Here is a 12,296-nt window from a genome sequence, read left to right on the forward strand (position 1 = left end):
GCTGATTAAAACCAAGTGAAATGCATGCTTGAAGTCAACAGTCACAGAACCTGTGTAATCCATGAGTGTTTGGGTTTAACGGTATAGTATTTTAAGCCTAGTCATATCTGCTCTATGCCAACCCAATACTTCTATCATGTGTCTACATCTTTACCCACCAAACTCAAATGTATGAAAACATGTAGATGTTAAATCATAACATTTATATGCACGACAACATTCCCAAAAGTCCACAGCACGCATCCAGATTGTGTAACTAACATAAACCACAATGGAGCTAGAAACACAACAGTCCCAATTCCAGCAGGACAGTCCTGCTATTCAGACACTGTCCCGTCTGCGGGCCGCAGGTTGCCGCGGTCGGGGGCAGGTTGAGAGAGCCTGTTATCACTGCTGCTCTGCTATAGCAGGGAGCTGCCCAGATGCTCAGGGAGTGCTAGGAGCACCCCCAAAATGACGATAGTGGAGGTCGTGTATCAAGCCCACACCCCCCTCTATCTGAGGCCCCTCCCCTTTGCCCAAGGCACCAGCCCTTTTTTGGGTGTCAGCGCGTCTGGTCCCACATCTCCAGCTTTCAAAGTTGGGAAGTTTGGTCTAGGCCAGTGGTTCTCAAACTATGTGCCTGGTCAAACAGAAGTGATTTCTGACCCTCACCACCTAAGTGAATCTAAGGATGATATATAAACACAATATACTTCATTTACTATTTGTTTTTTATTAATTTCTCAATAAGAAACTTTTGACCTAGAAGTGCCGTGGAAAATGTTTTGATACTCTAGGGCACCGTGATTCAGAAAAGTTTGGGAACCACTGGTCTAGGAGTGGTTTTGAGAGGGATAAAAACAAATGGAATTCATATAAAATTCAAATGTTCATGATGTATCAATCTAAATTAGTGGAATTTACCTTTTGGTAGATCTGGTATTGCACAAACCACTGTGAGTTCAGTCAGATGTGAGTAAGGGCAGCTGTATGCCGCACTTACTGCACCTCTGGACTCAAGCTGCATATAAAAATCTGTGAATTCGAGGCAGAGATAGGGACATGAAGGGGGTGAGTTGCGGAGAGCTTTGCCAGCTTTTCTTTGCCATTGCCACAGCAACTCGCTCCCTTCGCGGTTATTTGGACCGTACCTCATGTATCTTTTAAAGTGCCCACAGTGGATACAAAAAAGTTTCAAATAACCTGTATAAGGCATGAGAAGGATACCACTTCAGGTTCAATGCAATAAAGGGTAAGTAGTGGGGTAAGTAGCAACTGCATCTTTATCCTAGAAGTAAATTCTCTTCTCTCTCTCTCTCTCTCTCTCTCTCTCTCTCTCTCTCTCTCTCTCTCTATATATATATATATATATATATATATATATATATATATAGCCTTTAAAACAGCATCAACTTTTATAGGTACACATGTAGTTTTTGAAGGAAATCGTCAGGTAGAACTATCCACAGATCTTCTGTGGATGTAGGTTTGCTCATATCTTTCTGTCTCTTCATGTAATCCCAGACAGACTTGATGATGTTGAGATCAGGGCTCTGTGGGGGCCATATCATCACTTCCTGTACTTCTTGTTCTTCTTTAAACTGAACATAGTTCTTAATGACATTGGTTATATGCAGGGCTTAAAGTGAGAGAGGTGGGGGAACTCACCTCCGCCATGACCCCCTCCTGCTTAGTGCGCCGAAGGCGCGCGCGCAGCATAAAGAGGTGTGGCATCACAAGGAAGGGGCGTGGCCACACAAAAGTACCCCAATTCAAAATAATGTCTCACAGTAGCACAATTTTATTCACATTGCCCGTCCCACATACTAGTGCCCTTTACACACACAATGCCCACAATATCAGAGCCACTTACACCCAACCGCTGGCAAGTATCCCCCCACACAGAACATTCCCTTCACTTTTTAGAAACAGGGGCCTCATGCGATAAGTGTAGCAATAATGTGTCTAATAATTAGATATATTTTGCATAAGTGCATATCCTATATGTTTTAGGACACTGCAGCTTCCATGGGCCTGGGTGCAATGAGGTGGGAGGTGGCAGCTGGCTCTCTCTGATGCCACTGAAGTACTTACTCAGATAGGGAGGCTTGAGAGCAGGCCAACCAGCTCTCTCCCTTCTCCGCACCCTTTACCCACTTCTGCCAGACCCTGTAGCTCCATCTCTTTCCCGAAGGTGGAAAAGGATTTCTCCCCTCCTGAAGTCACCTTGGGAGTTTTGAACAACTAAGTGTCCAAACAGACAGTCACTAGTGTCACTGTAGCGGACTTTGGTTGTCAAGAGCAGAAATGTGGAAGTCAGCCATGCAGGGTGACCGTGAGAGGCTCCCACTGAATGCAGCATCCACCCATGCGCTGTCAGCCTGCACCCACCAGATAACACAGCTATCTGCCCCAATCCCACACGACTGTGCAGTGTCTATGAACAGCCGAGCAGAGCTCTAGTCATTGCTGCGGGCAAACAGAGCCCGGAGTCACTTGGCAACCTATTGGCAAAATGAAGGGACCTGAATGAGGAAATTGACAGTAGCAGGGAGGTTGTGTGCTTGTCACATGGTAACAGACAAAGATGCGGGGTACCTGAAGGCTGGGACACCTGAAGGCTGCTGCGTTAATCCGCCGTCTGGCTGTTGGGTCACTAGCCGCAATTTGCTCGCAGCTGGCGCCACAAAAATGCTGCCGCTGTCTCTCCATTGCCGGTCCATGAGCTGCCCGGCGTCAAATCCTCGCCCCTGTCATTGCTGCTTCTCAGTCCAGCAGCACTCTCCTCAGTGTGGCTGTGTGCTTCAGTGGCTGTGGGCTGGAGCATCAGGTCCCCGGCTGCGGTGTAAAGCTAGCAGCGGCCACCAGACAGTCCTGGCTCACGGATCGGCTGCTATTGCAAAGCAGTGAGGCCGCACTTTGAATCTGGCGCCAATTGTGCGCCATTCACTGCTCCCGGACCGCCAGCTAATGAGAAGCTGCCACATAGCAGCTTCTCATTGGCTGGTGGTCCGCGAGCCGTAATTGGTTCACGCCAGATTTTAAAAAAGCCGCCCCTTTTTTTGATTGGTGCTGCAGCCGGTCTGCGAGCCGGGATTGGCTGGCGGCCGCTGTCACCTTTGCAATGCAGCAGGGACCTGATGCTGTGGCCGGGCGGAGGCGGAACTAGTTCCGCCTGCAATTAGAGGTGACGGAACGCAGTTCCACCCCGTTCCGCCCCACTTTAACCACTGGTTATATGTTTGCGGAAGTTGTACTGCTGCAGAATAATTTGGAGCCAATCAGATGCCTCCCTAAAGGTATTACATGATGGATAAGTACCTGCCTGTATTTCTTAGCATTGTGGACACCATAATCCTCACTAAATCCACAACACCATTTGCTGAAATGCAGCCTCAAACCTGCACGGAACCTCCACCATGCTTCACTGTTGTCTGCAGACACTCATTATTTTTCCTCTCTCCAGCCCTGCAGCAAACAAACTGCCTTCTGTTACAGCCAAATATTTCACATTGTAACTCATCAGTCTAGAGCACATGCTGCTATTTTTCTCCGGCAGGGTCCACAGGTTATCCACAGGATAACAATGGGATATGATGGAGCGACAGCGGATTGGCACCAATCGATCAAAGCTTTCTGGCCTCCCAGGATGCAATGGGCCCTTCCATTTATCCCCGCCTACTGGCTCAGGCAAATCAGTTTTTTGTTTGGTGTGGCAGGAGCCGGACCACGGTCAGAGGGCTGCTGTTTTTTAGCAGCCCTAAGCTTTCTTATTTTATTTGTATAGTCTTACTAAGTTTTTTGAGTGATCTTTCTAAACAGCGTCTTATACGTATATTAGAAAGAGTCGCTCCAACAACTCTCCGCCGGGTCGCGACAACGCTTACCCACGAGTACAGTGCTGTTTTGGTGGGCTTCTGTGTCAGATATACTAGCAGGTCCAGCAGACGTTACCAGGCTGTGGCCGGAGCACGGGGAGAAGGTAAGGCATTGGTTCCGCTTAGCTAGATGGAATACGGACACAGCCGCGCTGTTTTGGGAGGAGACTACCAAACAGTAGCTGATGCGGCTGCCACCGTGGGTGCTCCGGCGCTAGGCCTTATGGATTATAGGCTCCAGGAATAGCATGAGGCCGCGATCCCTAGGGTTGATGTCAGCAGTGGGGAGTCAGATGCTCTCCTGGTCGCTCCTCCCCCCGGTTCATGACCAGTTTCCTCTGAGTCTCCCGCCATGAACTGTTTCCTCGCTTCCGTCACAGACATTATGCACGAGGGGGACCCGGTCGCAGCATAGGCGTCTGTGTGACCGGTGCGTCTGTGTTCACTGAGCGTCTGTGTTCACTATAGGTTCATGGAGCGGCAGTGTACACTAGTAGCGTCTGGATCCACTCAGCGTTCGCTAACATATTGATTGATCCTGGAAGTGAGGTGAGTCTCCCTGTATCCCACTCTACTGAGTACGGGCTATACAGCACTAAATCTCTATCTACCTTTTGAGTATGAATAGTTAGATAAGTGCCTAGTGCATATGAGTCTGTATACATTTACTGTTGTTTCTTTCGCATCGTGTCTGAATACGTTAGATCTGTTTAAACATGATCAGTAATATGTTCTCCTACATACTTAATAAATGTGTTTGTAGTTGATGATGTGCTCATATTGTTAATGTATAACATGTGACTGACTGCTAGTGTGATTGCTGACTTTACTATATGTTTGTCAGTTGTTTTTTTCTGATCCTCAATGCTGGTGCATGGGTAGGGTCAGATTGTATGTCACTTTAGAAAGTTTAAAGTGATTACAGTCACAAATTCTGTAGTACACTGTGAAAGTGCTGATTGTTTATCATGTCTAAGAGCAGCAAAGGTGAGGAAGGTACACTCAAAGCAACACCAACACTCATATCATATTTGTCTTGCAAAACTGTATTATCTTCTCAGGATCTGGTTCAGGATGGTTTGTGTGCAAATTGTTTTAGTTTTCAGCAAAATACAAGGCAGATCCCTGTACAACATCAGATACAGATGGATCCACCTTGGGCTATGTTTGCACAGACCTTGTCCAGTATAGCTAAACGGATAATTCCTACAGCTTCTGTACCAGGAATGGATTACACTATTAACCCTTACATGCAGCTCCCTACCTACGGTATATCATTTCCCCCAGCAGCTTCTCAAAAGAAACAAGCTGATCAAATGATGGTAAGTAAATCTTCACCTGCACAGGCTACACATGTGGATTCATCAGAAGATAAAAGCTCAATTAATTCTACATCGGCATACAAAGAGGAGGAAGAAGGTCTCAGCTCAGTGGATATAGCTGAGTTAATTAGAGCAATGAAAGCCATTCTATCCTTAGAGGATTCAGCAGAGCTTGTGTTAAAAACCAAGGCACCTGTGTTTAAACATCCCAAAACAGTTAAGACTGAGTTTCCAAGGTTAGATCAGCTGACGGAAATCACGGAAGAGGCTTGGGCAATGCCCAATAAGAAATTTAGAGTTCCAAAAAAATGGGATTCCAATTATCCTCTTCCAGCTGGGGATTGTTTAAAAAGAGAGGTGGCTCCTAAAGTAGATACACATGTGATTCGATTAGTGCGAAAGTCTATATTGCCTTTGCCTTCAACATCATTAAATGATGTCACGGATAGGAGGGTGGATGGGTTTCTAAAAACCATATTTTCCCTGTCTGGGGCAGTCATAAGGCCAGCCATGGCTTCAGCTTGGATGGCAAAGGCAGTGGCTGTCTGGGCTGATACATTGGAGGGGGATATTTCAGTAGCTTCTAGAGAGCAGAAATCCCATATAGCTTATATAAAACAGGCTGCAATATTCTTGGAAGAAGCAGCATCAGATATGGTTACTATCGCCTCCAGGGCATCAGCTTCAACAATAGCTGCTTGCAGAGCAGTTTGGTTATGTACGTGGAAAGCTGATTCAGAATCCAAGAAGGTTTTGGAATCTTTGCCTTTTTCTGGAAATATTCTTTTTGGTAAAGAATTGACAGATATTCTGGAGTCCAAAGCAGACTCCAAAAAGGTCAAGTTTCCTTCCACATACAACTACAAACCTAAAGTTCCGGTTTTTTGGCCCTTTCAGTCTCAAGGAAAAGAGAAGGGAAAAAGTGATTGCAAGCCCCAATACAACAAGTCTGGTAGGACTAAAAAACATTGGGCTAATAGAGGGCTGGCTTCCAAATCAGAAGATAAGCCATCAGCCTGATGGTGCGGGCCTCCACCTGGGGGACCCCAGGGTAGGGGGCCGACTTCTTCAGTTTGCACAGATCTGGCAGCAGTCTACAACAGATGCCTGGGTGCAGGAAGCAGTATCTCTAGGTTATGCTTTTCTCTTCAAGAAGCATCCTCCTTGAAGGTTTTTCTGTACCAGCCCGTCTCAGGTAGAGACGAAGGCCAGGGATTTGCGAGAAGCAGTTCAGAAATTGCTTCAGTCAGGAGTAATTATTCCAGTTCCCCTTGCACAATGAGGACAGGGTTTTTACTCCAACCTATTTCTGGTTCAGAAGCCAAATGGGTCATTTCGGCCTATTCTCAATCTTAAAATGCTGAACAAACACATTTGGGTACCTCGGTTTCACATGGACACGATACATTCCATAATTTTGGCCATGGAGCCAGGAGATTATATGGTATCCCTGGATATACAGTCCAGTATGCTTACCTACATGTTCCTATAGCACTGTCCCATCAGTGTTATCTCAGGTTCACTATCCTCCAACAGCATTTTCAGTTCCAGGCTCTACCCTTTGGGTTGGCCACAGCCCCCAGAGTATTTACCAAGATTATGGTGGTTATGGCAGCTTATCTCCGCCAGCAGGGGATAAGATTTTTCCCATACCTCGACAATCTTTTAATCCTGGCACAGTCACAGGAATTGCTCCTATGTCATTTTCAACAGACAATAACATGTCTGCAGAGACATGGGTGGGTCATAAAGTGGGCAAAATCGTCTCTAGTTCCGTCACAACAGATGACTCACTTGGGGGCTGTACTGGATTCAGGTCTGCAGAGATTAATTTTACCACAGAACAAGATATACAAGGTACAGTCAAGGATTCAGGACTTGCTACACAGTCAAACGGTATCCATTCACGCAGCAATGCGAGTGATGGGTTTGATGGTGTCAACATTCGACATGGTGGAGTATGCACAATTCCATTCAAGACTTCTGCAGCGTCTGATTCTTGCCAAATGGAATGGATTACATCAGACAATAAAGAAACAGGCTATGGTACTTTCAGTAAAAGTAAGAAGGTCATTACCCTGGTGGCTACAGACATCCCATCTAGACAAGGAGAGACCCTTTTGGATATCAGATTAGGAGATTCTGACAACAGATTCCAGTCTTCAGGGCTGGGGAGCAGTGTCCAGAAGATTGTGGTTCATAGGGCAATGGACCAAAGAAGAAGGTTTCCTACCAATAAATGTGTTGGAACTTCGGGCCATATACATGGCACTGATTCAGGCAAAGGACATTCTGCAAGAAAAACCAGTCCAGATCCGCTCGGACAATGCGACGGCAGTAGCATACCTCAACCATCAGGGAGGAACTCGCAGCCAAAAAGCAATGAAGGAGGTAAGTCACATACTAAAGTGGGCAGAACTCATCATCCAGCCTTGTCCGCAGTGTTCGTTCCGGGAGTCCTAAACTGGGAAGTGGACTTTCTCAGTCGACACACCATTCAAGCAAGCGAATGGGCTCTACACCCGGAGGTCTTTCAGACTCTAGTAGACAAATGGGGGTTGCCAGAAATAGATCTCATGGCGTCCCGTCTGAACAACAAAGTGCCCGCAAACAGGTAAAGAACAGTCCCAGAACAATCTTTGTGTATGCCTTGTCGGTGAGATGGGACTTTCATCTGGCTTATGTGTTTCCTCCGATCACCCTTTTACCCAGGGTGGTGAGAAAAATAAAGCAAGGAAAGGGTGCCGTGATACTAACAGCTCCGGCCTGGCCCAGAAGGCATTGGTATACGGATCTACAGAGAATGTCGATGGATGCTCCATTTCTGCTCCCTCAACGTCCAGACCTACTGACACAGGGTCCTTGTTATCACAGACATCTGGATCGACTGTCTTTGACGGTGTGGCTCTTGAAACCTCTATCCTGAAGTCAAGAGGATTCTTACAACAGGTAATTCAAACAATGCTCAAAGCAAGGAAACCTTCCTCAGCTCATATTTATCACCGAATATGGCAGGCCTATATTCATTGGTGCAGTGAAGGAAAGGTGGACTCTAAATCTTTCAGAGTTTCCAGGGTCTTAGCATTCTTTCAGGCAGGAATGAATAAAGGTTTGAAGGTGGCTTCCTTGAGAGTGCAAGTATCGGCATTGACTGTATGGTTCCAAAAGAAAATTGCCAATTTACAGGATGTGCGTACTTTTTTCCAGGGAATGCTGCGCTTTCAACCTCCGTTTGTTCCACCTACAGTACCGTGGGACTTAGGTTTAGTCCTGAAAGCCCTCCAAGTTGCCCCATTTGAACCACTTAATAAAGTGGATCTTAAATGGTTGACAGCTAAATTGCTCTTTCTACTGACTATGGCATCAGATAAAAGAGTATCAGATTTAGGTGCGCTGTCATGTTGTTCCCCATTTCTGATTTTTTATCCAGATAGAGCAATTCTCAGAACTAGATCTGGGTATCTTCCTAAGGTGGTGTCTAAATTCCACCTTAATAAAGAAATTGTAGCCCTGGCTTTTCAGGTACCGGGACTTTCTGCGGGAGATGCATCGCTGGACGTAGTCCGGGCATTAAGGATCTACATGGATCGTACCAGTGCCATCAGAAAGACAGATTCTCTCTTCATTCTCTACGGATTTCACAAGAGAGGATGGCCTGCTAGTAAACAGACGCTGGCAAGATGGCTTCGAATGACGATTTCAGAAGCATATTCTCAAGCTGATCTCCCTGTTCCGGCTATTGTCTCTGCTCACTCTACTTGTAAGGTAGGTCCTACATGGGCAGCACAGCGTGAGGCTTCAGCAAAACAGATATGTAAGGCAGCCACATGGTCTTCCATTAACACATTCATTAGACATTATGCCTTGGATACCTTTGCCTCTCATGACACTGAATTCGGGTGAAGGGTTCTCCTGTCCAATCAGGAGCGTACCCACCACTAAATTGCTTTGGGAAATCCCATTGTTATCCTGTGGATAACCTGTGGACCCTGCCGGAGAAATATATGTTATGGTAAGAACTTACCGTTGATAACGGAATTTCTCTTAAGTCCACAGGATCCACAGGGATCCCACCCTGATGCACATGATTTGAGGATCCTTCTACTCACTAACCTCTTCCTTCTTGTACGGAAGGGCGTGCATGTGTGTTCTTCTCACATGATTAGGGCTCTACATGATGCTCCTGCTTAGTGCTTTGGAATACAACTGATTTGCCTGAGCCAGTAACATAGTATCTAAGGTTGAAAAAAGACAATTGTCTATCGGGTTCAACCTATTTGTGGTCTCCTATGCACGATTATTTTGTATAAAATTTTGACTGAAGTTGCTGACTGCCGTTCCGATTAACCCCTCTTTTTTATAATAGCCATAGTGCGTGACTATACCCCGTAACCCTGGATTTCCTTATCCATTAGGAATTTATCTAACCCATTCTTAAAGGTGTTGACTGAGTTGGCCATTACAACTCCCTCAGGCAGGGAATTCCAAACACGTATCGTCCTTACCGTAAAAAAGCCTTTACGCCGTATTGTGTGGAATCTCCTCTCCTCTAACCTGAGCGAGTGTCCACGAGTTCTCTGTGTTGATCTAACCAAAAACAGCTCCTGCGCAAGATCTGTATATTGTCCCCTTATATATTTGTAAATGTTGATCATGTCCCCTCTTAATCTCCTCTTTTCCAGTGTAAACATGCCTAGTCTTGCAAGCCTTTCCTCGTATTCCAGCGTCTCCATACCCTTAATTAGTTTGGTCACCCGCCTTTGAACCTTTTCTAGCTCCAGGATATCCTTTTTGTAATAAGGTGCCCAGAATTGTACACAGTATTCAAGGTGTAGCCTCACAAGTGATTTATATAACGGGAGTATAATACTCTCGTCCCTAGCATCAATTCCCCGTTTTATGCATGCTAATATCTTATTAGCCTTCTTTGCTGCAGTCCTACTTTGGGTACTACTGCTTAGTTTGCTATCTATGAGGACACCTAAGTCCTTTTCCAGTATAGAATCCCCTAATTTTACCCCATTTAGTAGGTAGGTGTTACTTTTGTTCTTGTTACCACAGTGCATTACCTTACACTTGTCTGTATTGAAGCGCATTCTCTATTTCACTGCCCAAGCTTCTAATTTAACTAAGTCATTCTGAAGCGACTCAGCGTCCCCCTTCGCATTTATAACTTTACACAATTTGGTATCATCTGCAAAAATTGACACCATGCTCTCTAGACCTTCTGTTAGGTCGTTAATGAAAATATTGAACAATATTGGTCCTAATACTGAGCCTTGCGGCACACCACTTAGCACTTCAGTCCAAGTTGAAAAAGATCCATTAACCACAACGCGCTGCTCCCTATTATCTAACCAGTTTTTGACCCAAGTGCATATTGTGCTTCCTAGCTCTGATTCTTGTAGCTTGTAGATAAGTCTCATGTGTGGTACAGTATCGAACGCTTTGGCAAAATTTAAAAAGATTACATCCACCTCTTTACCCTGATCTAGGTTTGCGCTTACTGTTTCATAAAAGCCAAGTAAGTTGGTTTGACAGGATCTGTCCTTCATAAACCCATGTTGATTCCTTTTAATGACCTTATTGACTTCAAGGAACTTCTGAATACTATCTCTTAGAATACCTTCCAATACTTTCCCCACTATAGATGTAAGACTAACTGGTCTATAATTACCTGGTTCAGCTTTACTTCCCTTTTTGAATATAGGCACTGCTTCCGCTATACACCAGTCTTTGGGAACCATACCTGATATTACTGAATCCTTAAAGATCAAAAATAGCGGCTTTGCAAGTTCAGAATGAAGCTCCATTAGAACCCTTGGGTGAATACCATCGGGACCTGGTGACTTATTAATCTTTAAATGTTTTAATCGGTCACAGACTACTTCCTCGCTTAAATAAGTACCTATCAGTGGGATATTCTCATTATTGAGATTATATGTTAGTCCCTGAATTGGGTCCTCTCTAGTAAATACTGTTGAAAAAAACTCATTTAGTGTGTCCGCTATGTCATTATCATTTTTGCTTAAGACTCCCAACTTGTCTTTTAAAGGGCCTACACTCTCCTTCTTTCATCTATTGCTATTAATGTCTTTAAAGAATTTTTTGGGATTCGCTTTGCTTTCCTTTGCTACTAGTTTTTCAGTTTCTACTTTAGCCGCTCTTATTTCCTTTTTGCATATTTTGTTACATTCCTTATAGTGCTGAAATGACTCTGCTTCCCCGTTAGATTTGTATTTTTTAAATGCTCGCCTTTTCTTGCCCATAAGTTCCTTAATCTTTTTGTTAAGCCACATCGGTTTATGATTTTTATTCCTTTTTTTGCTGCTCGTAGGAATAAATTTGAGTGTATTTTTAGCAAGCAGGAATTTTAGTACCTCCCATTTCTCCGTAGTATTTTTTCCTAAAAACAAACCTTCCCATTCAATATCCCTGAAAAATACCCTCGTCTTATGAAAATTTGCTTTGCTAAAGTTTAGAGTCCTAGTTGAGCCAGTATAGGGCTGTTTGTGGAAACTGATATTGAATGTGACCATATTGTGGTCGCTGTTTCCTATGGGTTCCCCTACTATAATACCTGATACCAAATCCCCATTGTTTGTTAATACCAGGTCTAAGATTGCATTGTACCTAGTTGGTTCCTCAATTAGTTGAACTAAGTAGTTATCATTAAGTGTGTTTAAAAACATATTGCCCCTAGCAGTATCACATGAATCGTTTTTCCAGTTTATCTCTGGATAGTTAAAATCTCCCATCACTACTATGTCTCCTACTCCTGCTGCTCTTTCAATTTGCTTTAGTAACAATTCCTCATCAGATGCGTTGATACCAGGCGGCCTATAGCATACACCCAATACTAACTTTTTTATTCCTTTTTCCCCGCATGCAATTTCTACCCATAATGTCTCGACAGTGTCTACAGTCCCCTCCTGAATATCTTCCCGTATATCAGGTTTTAAAAACGGCTTTACATAAAGACACACCCCTCCACCCTTTTTATTTAGTCTGTCTCTCCTAAACAGTGTATAGCCCTCTAGATTGACTGTCCAATCATGAGATTCGTCCCACCAAGTTTCAGTAATGCCTATAATATCATACTGTTTGCTTGCTG

This window comes from Pseudophryne corroboree, chromosome 1, assembly GCF_028390025.1.
Source record: "Pseudophryne corroboree isolate aPseCor3 chromosome 1, aPseCor3.hap2, whole genome shotgun sequence".
NCBI classification, from domain to species: Eukaryota; Metazoa; Chordata; class Amphibia; order Anura; family Myobatrachidae; genus Pseudophryne; species Pseudophryne corroboree.